At 37.6% G+C, this 25474-nt stretch overlaps 1 non-coding gene across 1 annotated transcript; it reads left to right on the top strand.

Moving 5' to 3' along the window:
* The first annotated feature begins 765 nt into the window (after positions 1 to 765).
* LOC112126990 lies at positions 766 to 872 on the top strand. The gene has a single exon (XR_002910336.1). It is a non-coding gene; the product is annotated as a U6 spliceosomal RNA (small nuclear RNA).
* The last annotated feature ends 24602 nt before the right edge of the window (positions 873 to 25474 follow it).

Here is a 25474-nt window from a genome sequence, read left to right as displayed (position 1 = left end):
AAATTCAGCAGGAACTATAGTATTTTAAAGATTAGCTGAATTTATACCCATCGCCAACCTTCTTCTCTTTTTCTTTCCCTCTCTTTCTAGCGTTTTCTTCCTTCTAATTTCTTTTTATATTTCCCCAGGCAAGTTATTGATGTTATATGATATGACGGTAATCGACTCTCTCTTTCGTTTAACCTATTGATAGCTTTTCTGTACCTCCGGGCCTCGTCCGTTGTGAATAAAGTAAAACAAATAACAAACACATGTACAAACACATAATAAATAAAATATAATGAACTGGTTAGCATTCACTCTACCCAGAGTACTCGATATTCCTCAGGGTAATTGGAGGTAAGCTTCCACATTCACGCTAATAAATTGCATATAAACGCCACACTGGTAGACGATATTCCTGGGTTTCTTTTGTTCAAGCGAATTATCCATTAATTTTTATTGTATTAGGATCGGTCTTTATAAATCCGCTAGATGTACAGAGTGAGTAGGGCCGTGTGGTCTCATCGCTACTTTAGCTGCATGGTTATACCACTATGCCCGAGAACCTAGCCTGCCAGGGCGACCTTTTTCTCAGTTACGTCAATCCCTTCCAGTTGTGAGTATATTGTCCTGTTCAATGAGCCTGCGGGTACTCTTCCCCTGAGTTTTTGTATCGCGCTCAGGGAGTCTGTGCATATTATGAATGTATTTTCTTGTTTTCTTTCAACAATACCTAGCGCGAAGAATATGACGTTCAGTTTTGCTGACAGGGGAAGAAACAGTGAACTCACTTCTGCGGTACATATACTAAAATAGGAACGATACAGAGAATATTAGTATGGCCCCTGCGCAATGAAAACCCCCAAAATCATGAAGCGTTCCACATTTCTCCGCCAAAGAAGGTTGTAGCCTCGGCAATAAGCATGTCCGGTTTGGTCGGCGTACGTTGACAAAACGCGAGTTCAAATGATTTTGTTGAGGTCATCACTTGAAACACCAAATTTTCAAAGTTGGATGAGACTTTTGTTTATAATTACGCCCCGGTCCGAGTTAGTAATTGGAAACCCACATTAATTAAAGAAAGGTTAACGGATATTGTAAAACCTGGTGAAATTCTAATTAACGGCAATACTTTTCAATTATGATTCTCAGGTTTGCGTTTGGAGGGCGTTCAAAGGAAAACTGAAATTGTGGGCCCGCATCCACCTACCCAATATTTCTTCATCTTACACCCTCTCTCGGCGAGACTCATTTCTAATTTCCACCCCTTATACTTTCTGTTAAAATGTTTTCTCTTGAATCTCAAGTGAAATTAAAATTCTCAGGGTGCCTTGAAACGCTCCCCTCTTCCCCTTCGACGCAACCCCTTTTTAAAATAAGGGTCTTAACCCCTGAGGGAACCCCTCCTCCGTGTGTGTTAACCCTTCTTCTTCTTCTTCTTCTACATAACTTTTAATACGACCCCTCTACTCGAGGCTAATTCTTAATTCCTTGCATCGCTTCACCCTCACCCTCCACCCACGTCTTTCCTCCTACTGGTGATTAAAAACTCACCCTTTCTCCTCTTCCGCTTTCCCTCTCGCTCGCGAAATTTCACTCGGTGAACAAATTATAACGGAATTAAGAGTCTGTAGATGAACATTAGGAAAATTGTCAGTTAAATTGCGCTTCGCGTAAAATGTTACTAAACCCCATTAAAAACCTTTCTTCCGTTTTATTATTTTTTTTCCTCTCAAAAGGGAGTAATCGCGTTAAATCATTATTTTTCTTTTCTTATTCCTTCACTATAAAATTCTATTATTTACGTATTATTAGTGTGTTTTTTTAATTCTTTAATTTTCTTAAAGAATCTTCTTCTTTAATTTCTTCTTAAGTTCTTTAGTTTAAAAAAATTTAAATTTCTTTCTATCAGTATCACACCTGTTATAAGACTAATGTTGATATACGGGAGGTGGACCAAGAGTTTGCAGGATAAGGCGATCAAGCTATTAAGGGGCACACAAAAACAAGATTGCCTCAGTGTCACTGGAGCCAACTATATAGCCTACTGCGGCCTTGGTAAATGTTGAACCTTGCACCACTTACTTCTATTCTAATCCAAGGAGAAGCCAGAGCTCCGTCTCATAAATCCAACTGTCTTCAAGGATAGGCCATATCAACGAACAATGGAAAATAAGAGAGGAGATAGAAACAGATGCCATACTATTCCAAAATACAACTTCACCAATAAGATACTCATACCAGAAAGGGAAGAGTGGACGAAATGAAAACCTATGAAGGCCAATTCCTACTGGTATCCTCAAAAACGTATAAAAACACAGGATGAATCCGAAGACCGAACTAACTTCAAACGTTACAGTTTTCAAGTCTGAAATTATAGCAATTGAACACTGCGCCAGAGAAATGAAAAGACTAGAAACACATTTCAGAAATGGCTATTTTCTCTGACAGTCAGGTGGCACTTATGGCTGTATCCTCGTGCGAGGCAAAAACAAAAAGCGTGTGGAAATTATAGAATCCCTCGCAGAAGTCAGTGGCACCAATGACTTGTCCCTGGGGATTCCGGACAGAATAATGAGCGGATGAACTTTTGGCCATAAAAAAGAGCCAATATGAGCCAAATCCAAAAATATATCTTTAATGAATCCAAAACATGGTGGAACAATACCCCAGCCGTGAGGCACGGAAAGGAAGGTAACCACAGCAGAACCAGGATTGACTTTATATTGGCTTCTTTTTTTGGCCAACATGACATACCAAATGCCCAGTGACTCATGACAGGGCACTGCCGCCTAAGAAGGCGCATGCACCGGATAGAATTACGGACAGAAGAGAAAGAAGATGTAAAGGACAAAAGCGTATGGAATTGTATGCAATCCCTGTCAGAATTCAGTTACACCATTGACCTGACCCTGACATGGGTCACTGGACATTTGGTATGTCATGTTGGCCAAAAAAAGGAGCCAATATAAATTATCTAGGTCCTTTCCCCTATTGTGTCCTAGCACCTTTCCACGAAAAAGCATATTTCCATTAATGAGTCCAAAACGTGGTATAACAATACTCCAGGCATGAGAAACGTGAAGAGATTCATAGAAGGGCCAACCGCTAGACTTGCAACGGAATTACTGGAAGATAACTACTACAGAACCGGATAGGAGTAAGGACAGAAACCCTGTGTACATACTGCCAGGAAGAGGAGGAACCCGCGGAGCAATTTTATGTTTTGGTGAGGGTCCAAGTAAGTAGATTCTTGCAACTATGAGAGGAAAAGCTGCAAGCAAGATCTTACACTAAGGAGCCGCTGGCAAGACAATGGAGCTTGATTAACAACCTGAAGCAAGCCAGTCATTTATAAAATTAGAGGAGCGCAATAGATCTACTCAGGTCGGAGTTGCAGAAGGCCTTGTGGCCACCTCTTTTATCACTATCACAATCTCTATCAGTAATCGCGGTACAATATTAGAAATTAACTTAATTATTAACGTTTGTAACTGTTTTTATTAAATTTGATCTTTGAACCCCTTCATATTCAAACGGGTCAATTCTTTACTAGTTTGATAAACATTATGCATAAATGTTTATCTTACCTATCTCTTTTTACCTAATTGTACTTTAAAGGTTCCTTTTAATTTATCTAGGTTCCGAATAATTTTGCTTTAATCTAATGGCTAATTCGAGAAAGGTGGATTTGGTGTTTACAAGTGGGTTGGTTCCATGGCACCCACCGCAACCCTTCAACCCCTCCTTATAACAAACATTACGTCACTAATTATCGCCCTCCGACGTCAGGAATTATCAAGAAATGGACCTTAACATCTCGCTTGTCTTTCTATTATTTCCTTAGTTGCGTAAACATTTTATATAACTATAATGCATATTCTATATTATATTATTTGTTGTCAGATGTATACTTCACATGGTAAGAATTTACATTTTTCATTTTAGCGGTACCTAATTACAGCGCAAAAATTGATTTAAAATGGAACATGGGGTTGGAGCAATAATGAAAGGCTCAAATTTTTACGTAGAGAAACCTCTAGGCTCCACTACATCAATTTTCAAGCAGAGATCCTTTCAATAGCACTTTGTGCACTACAAATACTTAAAACCAACGTGGACTGAAGGCTTTAGACCTCTTCACATTCACTGAAAGCAGTCAGAAATGAGGGAATTGAAGACTAAGAACAGATTGACAAACTATAACAAGAAGAACCAGCCTTCACACCCTTGTGGCTTCGTTTCAGTAGTTGAATTTGTAGTACAATTACGTTGTACATGGGTCCCTGGAACTCGGGTCATAGAGGCGACGAAAAGGCCAAAGACGGGGCGAACATGGACTCTCTGGGCCCTGAGCCCTTTAGCCGTTTAGCATCCTCCCACAAAACGGGATACATCTTAAAATAGATACTGAAGCAGTTCAAAAACTGGAGGAACAATACCACAGGTATGGGGCACGCGAAGAGATTCATAGAAGGACCATCCAAAACTTACAACAGCATTATTGGAAGGCAACAGCAACCGAACCACTATCTTGGTTGGACTCCTGACATGACATTGCCACTTAAGATAACAATGCACCGGATAGGAGTGCACAGAAGAGACACTGCGCAGATACTGCCAGGAAGAGGAGGAGACCGCAGAACATATTTTATGTTTCTCTGAAGGTCTATGTAGGTGCAGGTTCTTGAAACTAGGACAGGAAAAAAATGCAAACAAGTTCCTACACTAAAGAGCACTGGCAAACCTATGGAGGCTGATTAACAACCTGAAGTTGGCCAGTGAGTTATAAAAAATATATAACAATAGATCTATTGAGGTCGGGGTGCAGAAGGCTTTGTGTCCACCTCTTTTACCCTTTCCCTGCGTTGCCCATCCCAAAACACTACCTCCTACGGACAAATATGCATCCACAGTTGTAAAGAAGCCCATTCTGTCAGCAGTGCCATGTCAAGAATATTGGCAGGATTCCAAGTTTTTTTGCCGGCTTCTTTTGATTTATTGTGTTGTTTCTTTCTTTCCAAAATTTGCTATAAGGTTCTTGGATTGTTTATGTCCAATGAGTGAATTCCACTGTTTCTTCATTTTTAGTTTGTCCTTTTTTTATATCCACTGAAAGTGTGAATTCCTATGCCACAGATGGACTTATTACGAACAACCCGCGCGCTGGCAGTAGGACATCTCTCAAGTGGGAACGGCCTGGCAGGCCAATTGGACTCACATAAGCAGATTTGTTTATTTCATTTTCTTTACACCTTTTGGGAAAGGTTTTTTGTTTGGTTGAAGAAGCTTGGCGTTAGCCGCAATAGACTCAGCACCTATCTGCGGTATAGCAGCTCCCACAGTCCTGGGCCCCTGCAAAGAGTGACTTTATTTTGCATACCTAATCTAATAATCCCAATATTTAGTTTAGTTTTGCAATTCAGCACCATCTGTACTAATGATGTTGAACTTAGAGCTTTGATGGCTGCTTGGCTCTCTAACCTGATAGCTATATTCTTGTTTTTATACACTTTGTTCAAATTGAACTAGTTACATCCCTCAACTACATCGGCTTCAGCCTGGAAACTGCTTGTATTTTTTCTCGTAGGTTGTGAGTATTTGGTTCCAGGATCGATACTCTTGGCCCCCGTACCTGACTGACATCCGTCAGTGTACCAGCAGATGGTTCCGTTGTCGACTGTGGGTTTTTTCTATGTTTCACGTTTATTTAATTATTTTTTACTAAAGCCTAGGGCAATGTTCCTCCTCATGTATTAACTACAAAATGGAACTTTCTTAGGTATGCAAAATATTGAAGGGTCCAGTCCACAAGAGAGATTCTAGGACGAATGGAAGAAAGGGTTATAATCTCAGGAAAACAAACATACTTGGTTAGAATTCATATTTTTCCAATGACAATGACAATCAAAAAGTCAGGAGACATGATCTCAAATGAGAATTTCACAGACCATATGGGGCCATAATACTAACCATTAAATAACTTGTGCGATTATAATCTAACATTTAGGTCTCACAATGTCCAAAAAGTTAGATATGTAAGAAGTAAAAAATAAATGAATAAAACAAGAAAAAATAAAACAGTACTGAATAGATCACACCATGCTATATTTTTAGTCATTTTCGAATTGTTCCAGCTCACGTTTGCATGTGAGTTGCAACATTTTACACCCGAGACCATACTTTTACGACCAATTTGTCTTCTTTTTATGGCCCGAAGTACTTGCACCAATAAAACATCAATGGACATGTAAAACATAATAATGCTCCTCAAATAAGCCAAAACGTCAATTGAAGGGTTAATTCCAGGTCAACAAACTTAAATTTTCATTTTGACCTTTTTTTAACAAGTGTAAAGTTAATTAGAGTTTTGAATAGTAATCGCGCCAGTGGCCGGAACGGTTGAAGCATTGACTCGGTGCTCATCACTGTAAGGGTACCGGGTTCGAATCTCGACGGCCCTTTATTCAAATCCAGAATCCTTGTACTAATGAACTTAAAAAGAAAAAAATATCTGAACCCCTGAGGCCTATATGACTTCATAGTCCAAAACCTCTTCAAATAATACGTTGTGTAAGGGTCGTTTTAATTATACTGGATTTGCTCAATGAATCTGATAATTAAAAACTGTAATAAAGTACTACTTAAACTTGAAGAAAGGATACATGTTTGCACAATTTTCATAGATGGCGTAAAACCGAAACTTGACTGAGTGATGACTGACCCAGTAGAGTTATGTTAAACTAATGACTAATGTTAAATTAATGATTAGTTTAACATCATTGATTAGTTTACTCGCAGACCAATTTTAATCATAACTTAACTGCTATTAACTTACAACACAATTAAAACTGAATAATTATTATAAATATTTAGAAATTGTGAGATGCGGTCTGGTGTGATGTAGGTTTCAGAAAAACATTTTCTTTATCGTGCCAACGTTTCGATCTTTATTGAGATCATCTTCAGGGCCTGGGATTTACAAACATTGTTTACATTTAACAAATACACTTAGGATGTGGAAACGTGAATTTATACAATGCAAAATATATTTTATGTATTCAATCAAAGTATTTCTACTCATTCAAAGTGTTTGTCTTCTGTGTAATGTGCCATTCTTACGTGTCGTGTCGAGAGTGCCAGTGAGATTTTGCTATTTTGTGCGATTATTATATAGAAAGGGATAAAGAGGAAAAGGAAAGCTGAATTGTTGGGAAATTAGACTATGTGAAAAATATTTGATGTGTGGAATGTAATGTGATGATATAGGTATGTTATCGGTATTGAATTTGATTAATGATATAGGCGTAGCTGCGACTGAGTTTACATGTATCTGTTCTGTAATTGATGCTGTGTTTATCTCGGTTGATATAAACCATTTCTAAGAAATTACGTTTATATTTGTTTTATTCTGTATGTAATATTTTTGGATTTTTAAGTCGAAATTGTGTTTGTGTTCAAAATGGTGGGTAGCGAGTTCTGTAGGATTTTGCTTGTGTTTTTTGCAATCGTAGATATGTTGCTTTACTCTCTTGTCCAGATATTGGGATGTAAGACCGATGTAAGTTGCCGGACAGTTTAAACAGTTGATCTTGTAGATTACGTCAGACTTATTTGTTATTGGTGTGGGATCTTTAATTTTGGGAAAAAGTGTTTGAATTGTTTTATCATTTTTGAAAGCTATTTTGAAGTTATCGGACAAGAGAAATGTGTTTAATTTGTGTGATAGGCCTTGGATAAATGGTATGGAAATGTATGCTGGTTTGTTTTAGATAGATTTAAGTATAAGTAAGTATAGTTGTAGTATTATTAGTAATAGTGGATGGTGTTAGTGTTGAGTTGTAATTGTTGATTATTCTGTTAATTATGTGTTTAGGGTAGAGATTGTTATGGAGGGTCTGTTTGTATATCTTTATGTTTTTGTGGTGGAAGGATTCATGGCTCAGGGTAATCATTCTGTGAAGTAACCCTTTGGCCGAGTTTATTATTGTATGAAGAGGATGGTGGGACGTAAAGTTGAGTAGCGATCTGTATTTCTTAGTTTTTGATACCAATCTGAGATTAATGTGCCATCTGGTTGTTTTATTACGAGTGTATCTAAAAATGGTATTTTTTGTTGTTTTCGATTTCATGTGTAAATTGTAGGCATGGGTGAATGCTATTAAATGTATCTAATGTAGTTTGAATTTGATCTGTGGGAACAGCTGTCAATATATCATCTACGCATTTAGTGAGGAAGGGTAATGTGAAAGGAAGTTGTAGTATGACTGTATTTACTAAATAGTGACGTCTCATGTGGCACTTCGAACATAGTTAGAAGCTTCCAGTCAACCTTACTTGAAGTGGGTGAACCACGAGAATCGACTAGGCTAAATTCCCAAAATTCGAACTGCTTTTGCCGCCTGGCTATTTAAAGGGCTGACGACTGCCTCTGGATGGTGAGTAGCGGGGATAAGCCACTGTGTTGCTACCTACAAGTTCTAGCGGCATAAAACAATTGGTTCAAACGGGTTCGTTAAAGTCAATGTAAGAAACCTTTGCCACAAACTAGCCGCATAGCGCTTGGTAATCCAAGGCTGTAATCCAAATAGGGAGAGGTAGGTATAGGATACCTAGATATAGGAAAGCGGAAGAAGACCAAAGGCATACTAAAGAGCGTGGTAACGTTAATTTTATATGAATGAAAGCAATGATATACAAATTAATGGAACAACCTAATAACATAATGAGTTTAGGAAATTTCTTTATGAGATGTGCGCTGCAATGGTTTGGTGTCGCTTGCGATAATTTTGGTCAACCTTCCTGTGATCAGGATTATATGATTATTCACTGATGATGCTAGAAGCCGAAACTCGCCTGACAGACCAAAATATGTAGTCTAAAATGATTAGGAAAAAAAATTAAAATCGAGGATAAAGTGTTTTTTGAATTTCATTTAGGTCTGTTGGGGTGATGAACTTGATGTTTTGTCTTTTATGATTAATCTGATCGGTTCTTTTAGTTTGTCACGATTAAACTTCAAGTTTTACTTGCACGGGTGAACAATTCCTATTATTTTTGTTAAGTAATACAAAAATATAATTTTGTTTATTACTCCAGAGAGGCTTCTGAAGGTTTTGTCATTGCGCATTATCGGCTTTTTTTGTTATTTCTTATCCCGGTGAAACTTTATCGCCCTCAGTTCGCATTTTTCCCTCCTATGGCGTCTTTTCCGCCGCCCATATCCATTTGTATTAATTTATGAAATATACGGCTTAGCGAGCTTTTTGATGGTCTCGTTTTTTTAATGGCCTCATCAGACACTGGGACTACGGCGGCCGGGGCTCCCCTCTTTTATTGCCGGCTCAAACCAAGCAGACGCTTAATCATTAAAGAATTTAAGACAATAAATTGCCCGCGATTTATCCCCTCCCCGGGGTAAAATTACAAATTTGTCCCGCCAATGATGATCCTCTCTCCAAGATATAAATAAACAATTATGTGGCTTGTGCATGATTATTTTGGTGATGGCTTAAACAGACGTCTAAAAAATGTTTGCACGTGCTTATACTACACTAAAATATGGAGAGCTTACTCAAACACTCAATATTTTAATGTTCTTGGCCAAGAAATTGATAATGAACCTGTTGTTCGTTTTTCATAATTATTTCTCGATTTTTACTTGTATGATCTACGAGAGGCGATTCAGCGATTCATTTGCAGTTTATAAACAGGGTGAGGTTAATTTATCCGAATTACAAAAAAACACAGGCTAACCACTATAAACGATGAAATGCATGTGGAGACGATACCATCATGACAGACAGATCAGTATAATCAAATTAATATTTATGAAGAAGTTAAATATTTGGCACTAATTTTGCATAAAAACAGAACTGGAAAGGTAAGGGAATACTCTAAATCAAATTTTCAGTTGACCACTGGTGAAGATCCCTTAGTAAGTACTCATATTTTCCCATACAATCAACCAGTAAGCAAATTCTGACCTTGAAGCCCAAAAGAGTTTAGTCAGGCAGGCAAAACTCTTTTTCAAAAAATAGACCAGTTGCGTACAAATCTTAAAGAATGACACTCTCCGATCTGCATCAATTGATATTCTTCTGGCAAAAACCAATGAACCTCCTTGACCATAGACAAAAGATGGTAACAGGACATTTCATGCTTTCACATATAGCAAAACAGTCACTATTACACCAAAGTATTGCCCTCTTGTCTTGTAAAGTATTCACTGGTGTAGAAAGAAAGAACCACCCTTAAAAAACGACAATCCGTTCAATTACCTACTTGTAATCTACGGTCCGGGTTGAGATGAAAATGCGAGTTTCACGAGCGGGATTCGAACCTACGGCCTTCTTCTCAGTACACCGATTATCTAATCACTTGAGCTCTTCCAAACCAAAGATGGTGGGTTCGAATTCGGCTGTGGCAAAATTTTTTTGTTTCATAAAATGTGTATAGTTAATAATATTTAACTGAATTATATGCTCAATTTCCAGACGGGTATTTTATTTACACTGACGATCACTCCTAAATAGACTTATATGCCGTGCAGTCTACGACCAGTACAGAGCTGCAGTAAACAGTTTTCCTTCCACAGCAATATGTACAGAAGAATTCTGCAAGCTATAAATTATGCAGTTAGCAACCATTTTCCTAAAGCTGTTACATGGACAGATTGCCTCAGTTCGTTGACAAGAAGAATGTTGAGGTCTTTGTGGCTAGTGTGGTTAGTGACGTAGTAAGCAGCTTTTACGATTTGTCCGAGGACTTTTGATAGGAAGGATTGGATGCGCTGGATGTTGGATGGCTTGGCAGAACCCCGCAGTTACACTCCCTATGTCCAATGTTGTCACAGTAAAATCATGTATAATGTTATTTTAGCTTTGACGATCAAATCAGATTTTGTTCCAAGAATCCTTCCTAGATGTCGACGTTTTCTACATCGTCATGTACCTAGTTGTTGTCTCTTAGGTTTTGTGTGTGGATTCCATGTCAGACTGTTGTCTAGGTACAGTGCTAAGTATTTGACCTGAACGAAAGTCGGTATCTCTTTGGTGTTGATGCACTGTGGAGGGTAAGTCTGTTTTCTCAATGTGAACGTACACTGAGTACATTTTTCTTTATTCAGTATTCGCCTCTACTTTTTCTACACCTCTTTGGTAAGCTCAAGGTGTTCTTGGAGTTAGAGGTGGCTTGGAAAGGATTCGAGGTAGAGGCCAAAATTGCGTTATCCGCGTACCGCGTAGATGGTGATGATGGTATTAGGGTGTATAGGTAGGTCGGAAGTATAAATGATAAAAAGGATGGAACCAACAATGCTTCCTTGTGGACGCAAGCTTGTATCTGTCTGACTTCGGAGAATTCGCCGCACCTCAATCTGAAGCAGCCGCCTTTTAGGTGGTATTTCAGTATAAGATAATAAAGAGTTTTAAAAGTTTTAATAAGTGTTTAAGTTTATAAAACTTCCCGGGTGCCATACCCTATCAAACGTCTGTGCTACATCATTTGTAATATTTGAAATGAATTTAAATGGTGTGTTCTCGTTTTGTATCTTCATAAGATCCTCGGGTTGAATGTTTTGTGTTTGTACATTTTGCGGTTGATTGTTATTTTGAACCAAACCGACAACAATAAGAAAATGAAGAAAGTCGACGTGAAACCGTGATATGATTTTCAATCAATATAAGGTCTATTAAATTCGAGAGTATTGAAGATTTCAACTATCATCCTTCAAGTTCGCACAATTTGCCTAAGAAACAAACCTTTGCATAGTAGTTTTTACTGGATCCGTGTTATTTTAAGGATATCAGTTGTTAACACTTATATTTTCGTTCCCCTGTTTTATGTTACTATCCTAATTCCCATTCATAAAAACCATTCCAGAGCGAAGATGTGAAAACAATGGCCCGGGCAAGGACAATGCCATTGTTGATGGGCCGAATTTACAAACGTTTGAAAAATGCCGTTTCGAAACCGTTCCCTTATTTGAGCAAAACAATTCCGAGTTTGAATCAACCGACTACCGGAGATTGAGTTTAAATAAAAGTTCTCCAGCGGACGTCAAATGAGAGCCGTACTCAAAAAAATCAGGTCTCCCCTAAGTGATTTTCCCGCCTGTTTTTCACGTGGGCCTGTTTGTCCGTGAAGAAAGAGCAGAAGTTGTGCCTTAGTTTTAATTACACGAATGAGTTTTAGGCTCCCCTTCGCCCCGCTTTGATTGTTCATTCCGAAACGGGCCGGTCCCACCACTCATCAGTTGTCCCTTGGGCCCACATATTGATCAAACATTCCAACCCCACTCATTAGTCCAATGAGACGCTAAGCCAAGAGACTTTTTACCCCTGTAGCGCCTCCCCCACGAAGGAAACAAACGAATACGTCTTGAATTTGCATCAACGAACAAAAAACCCAGTGTAGAATCATAAAAGTGTCGCTTTATTTCCTGGAAGAACACTATACATTGAATTACAACATACATACATACATGAAAACATGAATTCATCAGCTTCCACCAACTTCATACCTAAAGAAAAAGTAATATTTATTATTTTTTCCAGTTGTGATGCAAAGAAAGTTGTAAGTAGAATAGCACCGGGGTATAAAGCGGGTGTCATAGATTCGAGTCCTACTCCTAACACTAACTTTCTTTCTTCTCAAACTTCTCTGTCTAAAAAATAACTGGTAACCAATTAAAAAAATTATAATTAAAGGAAATTACCTTTACATCAAAATATCTTCGATTCCTACTTAGAATTTAAATATTAGTCCGTTGAGAAGAGTGTCTCATGAACCGAAGACACGATAGCTCGGTAGTGGGTTCGAGTCCCGCTCGTGACACTAATTTTTCTTTTTTGCATAAAAATGAAAAATTTATATAAAAGTGCAGAAAAAAGTCAATGAATATAATTGTTGAATAAAATTTATGAATATTGTTACTGATACTTTATAGTACATTTAGGTTAAATGCTTAGGCTTAAAGGCTAAAAAGGTTATTTCTGATATAGGAATGCTTATGTTTTTTCTAGTTCAATTTTATCCTCTACCTCGAATCCTGCCCAAGCCTATGAACACCTTGAGCTTATATGAGATGTGGAAAAAGTGGAGGCCAAGACTGAATGAAGAAAAATGTATTCAGTGTTCGTTCAGATTGAGAAAACAGTATTGCCCTCCACAGTGCATCAACAACAAGAGAACCGACTTCCATTCTGGTCAAATACTTAGCAGTGTAACTAGACAGCAGTCTGACATGGAATCCCCACACAAGACTTAAGAGACAACAACTCAACAGAAGACGTAGACAACTAGGAAAACCTCTTGGAACAAAATATGACTTGACCTTCAAAAACTATATTAACATTATACAAGACTTTAAATTCACTAATTTCGTGGTCCGCTTGACCAATTAATATATTCCAATTAATTAAGGTTTTTAGTTGAGATAAAAAAGTCAATGGCACGAGCGGGATTCGATTGAAAAATGGCAAAAAGGAGGGAAAATTCAAAAGTTGGGGTTGAGATGGGAAGTTAGTGTCCGAGTGGATCGAAGTCACGATAGCTCAAGTGGTAGAGCAGCGGCGTATCTAGCCGAAGATCGTGGGTTCGAATGCCCGTGCCATTGACTTTTTATCTCAACTAAAAACCTTAATTAATTGTATTATACAAGACATTACTGTGACCACTTGGACATGCGGAGTGTAACTGCGGGATTCTGCCGAGCCATCCCACATCCGATCACAGCGCACCCGATCATTATCTAAAGTCCGCAGATAAATCGTCAAAGCTCCTTACTACGTCACTAACCTCACTATACACAAGACCTCAACATTCCTTTTGTCAACTGATCCTTCCCTCGGACATCCTTGCTCCTTAATTCTCCGGGTGCAGCGCTGGGGTTACTAGAGTTGGGACCGTGTGAAAAAGAGGTGGTTTTAATCACATTTGTAATAAGTATGAATATATATTGTACAAATAAAATATTAATTATATTAAAAACACGTAACAGACAATAAACACAGAATCTCATCAACAAAACCGAAAGACAAAAACATAAGACACATCCGTTTCTGGAAAGTATAAAAGGAAAATAACACAGACCCACTCTAGGTGGAATAGAACGATAGCACAACTTTAAAAGATAATCTATAGGCTTCAAATAATGACCATATTTGGTAACCATGTACATTTTTAATAATGAAGAGGAACTCATCGAAACCTCGACTAAAACCTCGAGTTTTCTTTCCAATTTGCTTAACCTAGATTTTTAAATAAAATTATGAAAAAGAATGTGCATATTTTAGTTACGATAAAAATACGTATAGTTCGAAATAAACAATTTTTTTAGTGTGTAGGATATTTTGAGAATAGATCCAGCCAGATAAAAGCTTGTCCACTTGTTAATTAATTCTTCGATTTCAAACGTTAACATAGGGCTAACTTCTACATAATTCAACTGGTAGTCAAATAACCAAATAAAACGCCAAATCTCATTAACAATCAGCCTGCCCATTCGTGTTGTCGGATCATACAGACGAAAGAAAGTAAAACAAAGCTCAATTAAAATATACAAAAACATTAACTTTTAAAAATTGCCTCGTTTTTCTGCTGTTTACAAATGGACGTAAACACATGAGAGTTTTTGGTCTGCACGGCATATTTCATGAGAACCGCGTACATCCAAGTTAGCGTTCACTTAATTGTTTAAAAACGCCGAAGTGTCAATTTTCGCTTAGTCTTCTTTCCAATGTTGTAAATTTATTTATCCCTTTTAACTTAAATTATAAATTCGATAAGCGATAATATTGGTATGTGTTATTTTATTATCATCTCTCGTTTTCTCAGGAACGCTCTGAACATGATATTTTTACGAGGGATGGGTATCGAACCCAAAAAATCGATGTTTTACATCGGTAGTGTTTAGAAAGAAAGACATCGGTGCCAAAACGGTTTGGTTTGGCTATCTTATCTTTTTTTTATTAGTTGTTTTATTATTATTATTCTATAAGGCAGAGAATATTTTTTTATTTCCCAAGGAGGAAAATAAACTTATATACTCAAAAATAAATAATAAACTTAAAGCCAAAACTAAAAACATTTCACACACATAGAGTACTCGATACCCATCCCTAATTGTTTATATATGGGTAGTGAAACAACAATCAAAAAACAGTAAATAAGTTACTAATGAATTAATGAGCCATGTGTTAGAAATAATTGTCTATTGCCCACCGGTCTGTTGACTCATTAAGCCGTTGACACGGGAAAAGATCCAAAATGTAATCTGGAATTTCCAGGATTATATTAATTCCTTATAATGGAAAATTAATTCAAACCCCTGTTATTATTATTACATTGCTCTCGATGAAAACATATTAGCAGAAATAGGCGGAATTGAACCACTTATCCGAGAAATTAATGATTTTGTATTAAGGAAACAAGAAAGCACTAAGCCAAAACCACACATCGAAAAATTATCCTTAACTTGTCACGATATTTTTGAAGGATCATGAGAATTTTATACGCTCCGGATCCTTTTTGTCTGTACATCTATTTACTTAGTTTTGTTCGGCTTTTCGCCAACTTAAGTGTTCGGTCAGCTCTGGTAAAGGAAGTCAGGAAGTCTATAACTAAGTACACCCTCCAGTTACAAACGTAAGTCGAAGCACATATGTAACTATCCGATTGACTTTGTCTTTCCTAGGAACTCTAGGGTTTGGTTATAATATTTGAATGGTTATTTTTTGACCAAGGTCTGGGAGGTGATGAGTAGTCAATTATTAAGTGGAAAATCTAGGTACTGGGTAGATGGCAAATAGCCGAAACACGTCTTACAGATTAAGAATAGGATAGGATGGTGAGGATACTAAGAAGGGGGAATTTTATGATCCCTAAGCACCTTAGCATTTGGCTTATTGTACTTTTCGTAGTCCCTAGAGTTCAGTTCACACTTATTTTAGGAAAGCGGTATGGTTTTCCTTCCTTTTTGTTTATGGTTGTATGGTTGTTCTTTTTTCCTAGTTTTCTGTGTCTTCTTGGTCTCTAGGTGTGTTTTCCATCAAGCATTCAAAGATAATATGGGTGGCAGTTCGTTCTCATTGACCTACAAATGATTTCATTCTTCGTATGTCTGCCCGTCCTATTATTTCTCCAGGATTCTTTAATCACATGTTTACTGTGTGTAGCACCGCTATATTTTGTCCATTTCTTCTTTGCTGAGAACGGACAATTATGAAATAGAGAATTTTGCTTTTGAATTGTTATCCAAATTGTACGTATAAATGTGAAGAACTTCTTCTGGCCAGATTGTATGGTTGCTCTTTACCTGTAGTGCATTGAACGCTGGCTCCCTAAGTAAGACTTCTTTACCTGGTTTTTGTAAATTTGATTGTACTCTTCTACTAAAAATGATGCAATCTTTACATGTTAATGGGATGATTGACTCTGATCTTTGTGTTTTCTTTGGAACAGTATTCACATGTATTTCAACTTGAAAAACCGACATGCGCCTCCCAAGAGAGTTTGGTTGCTCAAAATTCAGCCTTAACCAACCAATCCTGGCCCGGTTCCTTACCTGTTTTTGAAGTGACGACCATATAATTCAACTTGATGTTCTTCGTTCGATAAAACGTTAAAACTTGTTGGTAAGGATATTTCCGGGACTTGACAGACCAAACCAACTTCGATCGGCATGACTGAAATCATCGGAAACCGCTAAATTGCAGGATCTTATTTGGCTAAGTTTTTTAATTGTAGTTTGGTCTTCTCCGACCATCCACGTCTGTTTTATATTGCTAAATTTTGTTGGACGTGCTTTGGCATTTTACCATTTTCAGTTGTGGGTTTGTACATCTTTTGTTACTCGTTTCAACATCTGTTCATCTTTTTAAATTATCTTTCAGTTAATTAAGGTTTTTAGTTGAGTTAAAAAAGTCAGTGTCCCGAGGGGGATTCGAACCCACGATCTTCGGCCAGATACGCCGCTACTCTACCACTTGAGCTATCGTGACTTCGATCCACTCGGACACTAACTTCCCATCTCCACCTTTGAATTTTCCCTCCTTTTTGCCATTTTTCAAATGTCGTGTAATCTATTTGATTCTCGGCCACACTGACTTTTTTTATCTCAACTAAAAATCTTAATTAATTGAAAGATATTAATTGGTCAAGCGGACCACGAAAACTAGAGAATTTTTAAATTATCTAAACACATATATTTAAATTATAAACACTCGATTGGCCAGGATTACTGAACGCGATTAACTATAGTATTTTAATAAAAAATTAATTTCTCTGATGATAAACCTGTCGGATATTTATTTACTAAAGCAAGAACACCGATTCAGAGTAAATCAAACTAAATTCTAAACTGTATCTTAGCTATTACTATCGTTTTGGTTTGTTTATCTTTGCTGTTTTTGTTTGTCAGACGCTATTCTGTCTTTTGACATGTCTTATTTTTTCTCAACCCGCTTATTATATCCCAGGCCTTCCACTGAATGAGAAATCACGTGTGACAGACCAAAATGATCGGTAACGTCCAAATTACCGTTCATCACCCCCACAGGGCTCATGAGAAAATCTCGCAAAGGAAAATCTGTTTAACCATATTCTAGTTTCTTGCAAAGATATTATTCTTGAATTGATTTATAATAAAGCATTGAAAATATGGAGATAAGATCTCATTCTAAGTCCTATTTTAAAGCAGTGGGGAAATCTGGAGTTCCGAAAAAAGCTATATTTCGTCGGAGGGGATTCGTCGGTAATAAATGATGAAAGAATGCGATTCGTTAAAAGTGAAGGAGCGTCTCATAAGAAAGCCCCTTTTTTTTCCCTGAGTGCGAGGTGGAAATTCTATAAAGGGCCGCCTAAAATTTGTTTCATGGGATTCACTTTGGAATGAGCGAAGCGGGGCATCATTCAAACCTCCCATTCCCATGTGCATCGTTTTCACACCCTCCGGACGCATTTTCCGCAAGGATGAAAACGCCTTTTCCCTATCTGTTCCAATTTATGAATGAGCCTCGGCTATTAGGGAGATTTCACACACATCCTCCAAATGGATGCTTCCCCAAATTGGAATCCCTCCGACTGAGTTATCCCCCGCCGGAAAAAGTTCTAATGTGATTGTCCCTGGAGGAAAAATATTTTTCGGAACCGAACATTATCAGCGGCTAATGGCTTAGTTTTCATTTTGAAGAAGGGAAAACAAATAAATAGTGGAGACGTTTTTAGGGTGATTTTTTTCATTCAGCCAATCAATCGTAGTTTATGTCCAACATATCTCAAGGATTTTTCGATTCTCAAGCGAAAACATTTCAGAAGATTTCTTCTTAAGAACATTATCTTATCTTAACCTACTACATTATTCCCTACCAATAATGTCAATATTCTCTTTAGAAAATATTAATGAATATAAAATTCGTGGAAGAAATTGTTTTTTATTGTTACTTTAAGTCAAATGAATTAATTACAAAATAATACATAGAATGCAGTGGTCATTGATTGATTGATTGATTCTAAATCATTTCCATTTTTACTTAAATTCTACTTGACATCTCAGGTAATTAAAATTTTGATTCTATGTATCTAACTTTATAATAAATTTTAGGTCGCAAACCTGACGGAGGGCAAAATTATTTCTATTCATTATGGTCGTAAGTCGTTATGATGAAAGAGTAGAATTTAAAAACTGTTAATATTAAATAGTCAATTTTGGAGACTTTTTAATCCATCAGTTATCCACAGTCGTAGATGAACGTACGACTCCACGAGTGGAAACCATTGATTAAGAAATAAAAAATTATCTATTAATTAATAAAAGACCTTGTGATGACTACTAAAACCTTTGATAGTATATAGTGTCACGTTTTAAAAGGTCTTATTTATTTATATCTGTAATAAATGTGAAAATAATTTTTACGATGTCTGATTCTTTTTTCGAATTGACAGAAATATGAATCCATTCATAGGAATTAAAAAACGAAATAGGTAAGTAAATGGACAACCACATAAATGAAAGATTTCATAATTTGGATATGTTTGAGTAGTTGTAGGTTGAAACAAAACAAAATATATTTTATGCACATACCAAACTATAATTTTTCTATTCAGGAATTTAAAGAATAATTAAAATGGTGGCAAGCAATGTTATTACGTATTAATTGTTTAGATAATAATTTATCTTTGAACTTCCCTATCATTAATCCCTCTCTTTCACAATCTTTCTTTCCTATTTTTTCCCACTCTCTGGGATTCAATAAAGAAATTCTCGAAAATTTATATAGTACATAGCTCTTGACCTTTCATTCTAGTGTTTTGCTCATTCTCTCACTCTTTTTCGCTCTCTTTCTATCTCTCTTTTTCTTATTTTACGGCACCATATTCTCGAAAATTCGTATAGTCTAAGCTGGTCTTGGTCTTTCCTTTTCCCACTCTCTCTCTCTCTTAGTAGAGTAGTCATTGAAATCTACCATTGTATTTCACTTTAGATGTAAGAGTGGTCCTGAATATCAAATTTTGAGTGATGTAAGTGTAAATAAAACAAAAATCAACCAATCTCTTTTTCTCTCTCTCTCTCTCTCTCTCTCTCTCTCTCTCTCTCTCTCTCTCTCTCTCTCTCTTTCTCTCTTTCTCTCTTTCTTTTCCTCTCCCTTTTCTCCCACACACACACACATACACCGAGAGACAGAGAGAGAGGGGGGATTGATTGATTGATGGCTTTATTTAATCACGCAAAGTTAGGTCTCTTGGATTTTCCTTACTCTTAACGTGAGTTATACAGTTTACATTATACATTTATTATGATTTAGACTTCTTTAGTCTTTACAATGTATTTTACAATTATAATTTATATTGAAAAGAAAAATACTTTTTTTGTTTTGTTTTTTCTACCAATTTGACAATATAATTTTTTATGTATGCTTTTTCTTTTTGTTGTAATTTTATAAATTTGTAGGACATACGTATCAGTAAAACAAAAACAAAACTCAAAATAAAAACAAACAAATGGTACTTTGGTAGGGTTATTTATAGAAGTTGATATGGTCGTGCAGATCCTCTGGCCAATGTGTCTGCTTTTTCGTTACCCAAAATTCCTCTGTGTCTTGGCACCTAAGATATCATCAGGTCGTTGTGTTTCCCCAGGTTTTGGAGATTTTTGATACATTCACTGATTAGTTTTGATGTGATTTTTTTACATGCAAATAGCTGCTTGTCTATCCGGAGTTTTTGACCAGTGTAACCTCCTTTAAGATTTGCTAGGGCACCAGCATTGATGGCAAGCATGTCTGCTTGAAAGACCGAAGTGAACTTCCCCAATGAGTCTGATTGCTCATATTTCGGGCTTGTACATTAAACACCTGATCGGGTTCTTTCGTTTGTTTAGGAGCCATCTGTCTGCCAGATCTGTGTAACTGATGTTCCCCTGAGTTGTCCCTCTCCTTTACTGTCTGTTGAGATTTTATAGGATGTTGTAAAGAATGTTTCCGGGATCATATAGCCAGTCCTTATTTTTAATAATGGGTGTCTGATTTTATTAATTATAGTTGTGTACCCGAATTTTTAGTTTCCACCCAATATGACTGCTTTTGGAATCTAAATGAGCTTTCTTAGCTTCTCGTTATATTAATGTTTCCAGTTGAGGTAAGTTTAGCAGAGTTTCTAGTGCACTTGTAGGGGTTTTCTCATTGCCCCAGTGATACATAGGATTGTTAATCTTTGTATGTAGACAGAGAGAGAGAGCCAAACACTCGCACACAGAGTCACAGCTTAACTAGGAATAAATGTGTTGAATTGTTACAGATATTACTTAACCTCGTTCGACAGAAGCTTGGGTCAAATCTCTTTTGTATGTTGAAAAATGATTTACTGAACATTTGTCTCATAGATTGTAATATACTGCTTTTTATAATGACGATGTAAAAGATAAATGGATCGTTGGGAACACTCGGACCGTTCCGTATTTAATTTCATCGCCGTACACAACCGTAAGTAAATGCAAATGCATTTAAAAGTTTTATTATAAGTAGTAAGGAATAAAACAATCGGGTTCATAAAATATTTATAAAATAAGAAGTCGTCCGTTTTTTATTGAAATTTGCATATATATAATGTTTGTCCAACTAGCGAATAAGCTTTGGCATAAGACAAATCCAGAGGAAATATTGTTTCCTAAGGTAATCGTTAAATTAGTAGGACGACTGGGGAGAGAAAATTGCTCTCCGTTGAACAAGCTGAATACATCTCGATGCGCAAACAACGGATAAGGGTCGTAAAATTAGAACAGGCGTACTCTGATGACAACAATTTAAGTTTTATTAAACCTGTAAGCTGACATCTGTATAATGAGAACTGTAATTTCAAGTTTTACTGTAAGTTTAATAATATACAAGAGAAATAACAAAAAAACAAAAGAATTTAATAAACAATAAATAAATGACGTTTTATAATGCGTTATACATTTGCGTTCGGTGAATAATAGGTCAAAGAAAGCGAAGAGAAAATGGAATAAAGGTCAATCTGTGAAAGAACGTACAACCAAGTCAATTTATCTGGGCAGACTGAGTCCTTTCAAGCTAGACACCGCTATAAAAAAGAACATACAACTTATATGAGCATTTATGTAAACAGGACAGGAAATTCTATATAGCTCGCAGGTTAAATGAAAAATGTCCTTGTTAGATATGGAAACAAATGTCCAAAGGCTTTGTCCAGCCCTGGATGAACTGGCGACAGAAGTTTTATCAGAATCATCAATCGTCTACATGTAAACCGGGAAATCGGTGTCACCATTGGACGATAAAAAATATATTATCGTGCCGTCTTAATGATGAAGCTGAAGTATTTAGCAAAATCAACTAGTTTTTATCTCGTACGACAACGGCAGAGATGGGTTAGTCACATTCGAATTTTAGGCAATTTTTTCTCCGTTCAGATGAAATTAGTACTAGCTTGATTAGATCAGATTAGATTATATAGGAGCCGGCCTTTTTACGACCTGTCCACCGCGACCAGTATTGGTCTATTGTGCATCTCCATTTTTTTTAAATCTAGAGCCCTTCGTTTAGCTTGAGGCTTTTTGCCAGACCCCAAAGCTTTTTCAAGGGCTCCAATGTGTATCCTTCAGGCCCTGGTTTTTTCCTTTCCCAGGAATCTCAGCTTACATAGGCCTTCACACTAACAGAGGACGTGCTCCGCTGTTTCTTCTTCTACTCGCGCAGGCTTGTTTCTGCCGCCCCGAGTATATGCACATGTCTAGTTAACAGTTCAACTATTATTCTAGTCTTAGCACGTCCTAGATTTAAGAGTTGTGCCATTAGTTTCTGCGATGGTCTCTTGACTTTTGACTGACTTTTTGACACACCAATGTCCAGGGCTACATTTTCATTGAACGGAGGGCTTATTATTGAACCATTGTCTGATGCATCCACGTTTTTGGCAGTTTGGTGGCCTCATTGAACTTTTCTTGGCCAATATATCAGCCTCTTCGTTCCCCTTCTGATCTGTGTTCCCTGGCACCCAGACAAGGGTAAGTCTGTTGTTTTCTCCAATGTCTGACAGGGCTCTAATGCAGTCCTAAACGACTCTGGACCGTCGATGCAGCAACTGCCTTCAGAGCCGACAGGCTGTTCGAGTAGATGGCTGTTCTTTTATTGATAATCCCAGCCTTTTTATCTCCCAGGTTCAATAGACTCGGTTTCCGCTTGATAAACGGTGGCATATTGTCCAAGGCTTATGTCTAGTCTTTGTTTTATTAACGTAAACGCCAGTTCCTGAACCATATTCCGTTTTGGAGCCATCTGTGAACAGATATGGTCGGCATATCTTTCCTCTTTTTCCCAGCCTGCTCTACCAGATATTTTGTTTAGAAATGTTTTGTCATAACTGAATTTAGGGTCACGGCATCAGTAGGCATTCCCCAAAGTTCTGTCTAGCTGAAGCTTTCCTCGGAGCTTTAGTTGCTCCTTGTTATGTGAGTGGGAGCGTCTCCCTGCATTAGCCTATGAAGGTGGCTTTGGCCTATCCCTGGATAAAGATGTGCAGTGGTGGACTACTCAGAAGGACTTCCAGGGCAGCCGTGGGGGTTGTTCTCATTGTTGATGCTAGTTAGCATAGTTTGCTGTTAAACAGTCTCTAAAGTTAGATCGAGAAAAGATCGAGTCGAGAAGGGGGAGATTTTGGCATGGGGAAATGAATTTTTAAGAATGGTAACAAGGGTAACAAAATCTGGGCCGTAAAAAGAAATTGGGAATACGCCGGGACGCCGACCCCGTGTGTGTTCGTTATCATCTTTTTACAACTCGTCCCTGCAATCCGTTCGCACCCTCTGCTAATGGACGAGCCGGGGAAAAGAAAGGCTGCCAGGGCGGGGAGGCAGAAAGAAAAAAATGATTCGGGGAGGTTAGGCCCTGAATAATTGAGTGTGCAAGTCATTTCCGACGCCTCGGCCCTCTAATCCTCCTTGATCTCACGGATATGAAGACCGGCGGCTACGATTTCTGCCTCGAACGAAAAATAAAGTCGAAAGTCCTTCGCGACAAATAACCGTAAATCGAGTAAAGTAGCAAAAAAGTTTACTTTCTAACAAAAACCCTGTTTGCCTGTGGATGGAGAATTTAAAATTTAAGCAAAACATTGTCCTGGTCTTTATATATAACCCAAAAACGGTTGTGTCAAAACTATATGGGACAGCAACTGCCAGCAAAAATAGGCAGTTTGCAAGTGACACCAATTTGTCAATAATTTTTAGAGAGAGAGAGAGAGAGAGAGAGAGAGAGAGAGAGAGAGAGAGAATACTTTATTCGGACAACTAGAGTCCTAGTTGGAGTATAAATCGGGCACTTGAAATGAAGATATGACGTTAACATGCAGTGATATAAATTGACATAAAACTCACAATATAAAATGTAAAACATAGAAATAGTAGAAGAAGAAAAATAACTTTATTGTGGGACTGGTGTCCCCTAATAATAATTTACATGAAATAAATAAAAGAAGTTCCTTCTATGAAGTTAAAGTTTAAAAAAAGATAGAAATCTTGGCACAATGTATACCAATAAGGCAGGACAGAAGAAAAAATTACGAGAATATTAAACAAAAATAACAAATGTTAACGTGAGGTCTCTGCTTGGAGGGAGAAGAGGTGATTATGCAGGTGGGATTTAAAGGAGGAAGAGGAGGCAGCGTGACGAATAAAAAGGGGAAGGGAGTTCCAGAGTTTAGGGGCTCGGATCAGAAAGGATCTTTCGAAGGTATGTGTTGTATGTTGCGGAAGGACAAGGTCGATTGGGGATGAGCGGGTCTTACGAGTGAGATGTGAGGAGTTGAATTGGAGGGATTGGATGATGTAAGGAGGACGACGAGTGTGGATGGACTGGAAAAGAAAGCAACCTAGGAAATACTGTGCACGGAAGGAGGGGAATAGCCAGGAAAGTTGGGAATACAACCCCGACACCCGGGATCCTCGTGGGGTGCCGTATACAAATCTTACGCAACAATTCGTAATACGCTTCAATCGTGAGTTTCCCCCTCCGAGAGACCACGTATGCCATACAGCTGTAATCGAAGATGGGAAGATATAAGGAGTTTGCGGGTGGAGAAAGGTAACAGAAGCCAGGGCCGACGAAACAGGCTGAGGGAGGCAATGGAAATTTGGGAAATGTGAGAATTCCAGGAAAGGTTTTGGTCAAAGACTACTTCTAGGTTTTTAACCGAAGAGCAGAAGGGGATGGGATGGTTATTTAGCATGAGAGGTGGGATGCTGGGGAGGGAATTGAGGAGTCGCCTGGACCCGACAATTAGTAGAACCAATAATAAGAATTTACGGAAAAATAGAGAGAGATTGCTCTGCCTTGTGCCTACATTCCATAATCACGGCATGTAAACTTAAAAGTTTAGAAAAGGAAGGAAATAAATTTTCTTATGTAGTAAAAGAGCCTAATAATATTGTGGACCATGTTTGCTCTGTTTGGAAAGAGATGAGGTGTTTGTTCACGAGGCTTTGCGGATGGGCAGAGGAAGAGAATTTCTAAGATTTGCGGCTCGAGCTAGGGAGGATCGGTCAAATGCAGAGAATTTATGACGAGGAAGATATAGATCATTGGGAGATGAGGGAGTGTTAAGAGAGTCGATATAAGATTTTAATTGAAATAGCCGTAAAATATAGTGAACTCGACGAGAATTTATGTTTGAGTAAAGAAAGTTGCCTAGGAAATGTTTCCTACGGATGGAGGGACGAAGCCAGGATAGGTCTGAATACAGGTGTGAGACTCTGGACATACTCGGGTGCCGAAAATAATCTGACACAACAGTCAAATGTGACATAGTCGAAGGGGGAAAGGTGAGGGATGTTCTTCAAATTATTTACTTCAAAAACCTTTACGTATCTATGGAATAAAACTTGGAGAAGCGGAAATGGATTCTATCATGGATCCTAATGTTAACTCACCTAATTCTAAAGCTAGGTAGATTAGATTCTTGGTTAAGACGATAATGACTG

The sequence above is a fragment of the Cimex lectularius genome, unplaced genomic scaffold, assembly GCF_000648675.2.
Source record: "Cimex lectularius strain Harlan isolate CLEC.00 unplaced genomic scaffold, Clec_2.1 scaffold175, whole genome shotgun sequence".
NCBI classification, from domain to species: Eukaryota; Metazoa; Arthropoda; class Insecta; order Hemiptera; family Cimicidae; genus Cimex; species Cimex lectularius.
The sequence above is the reverse complement of the archived record's forward strand: the minus strand, read 5'-3'. Positions and strand labels throughout refer to the sequence as shown.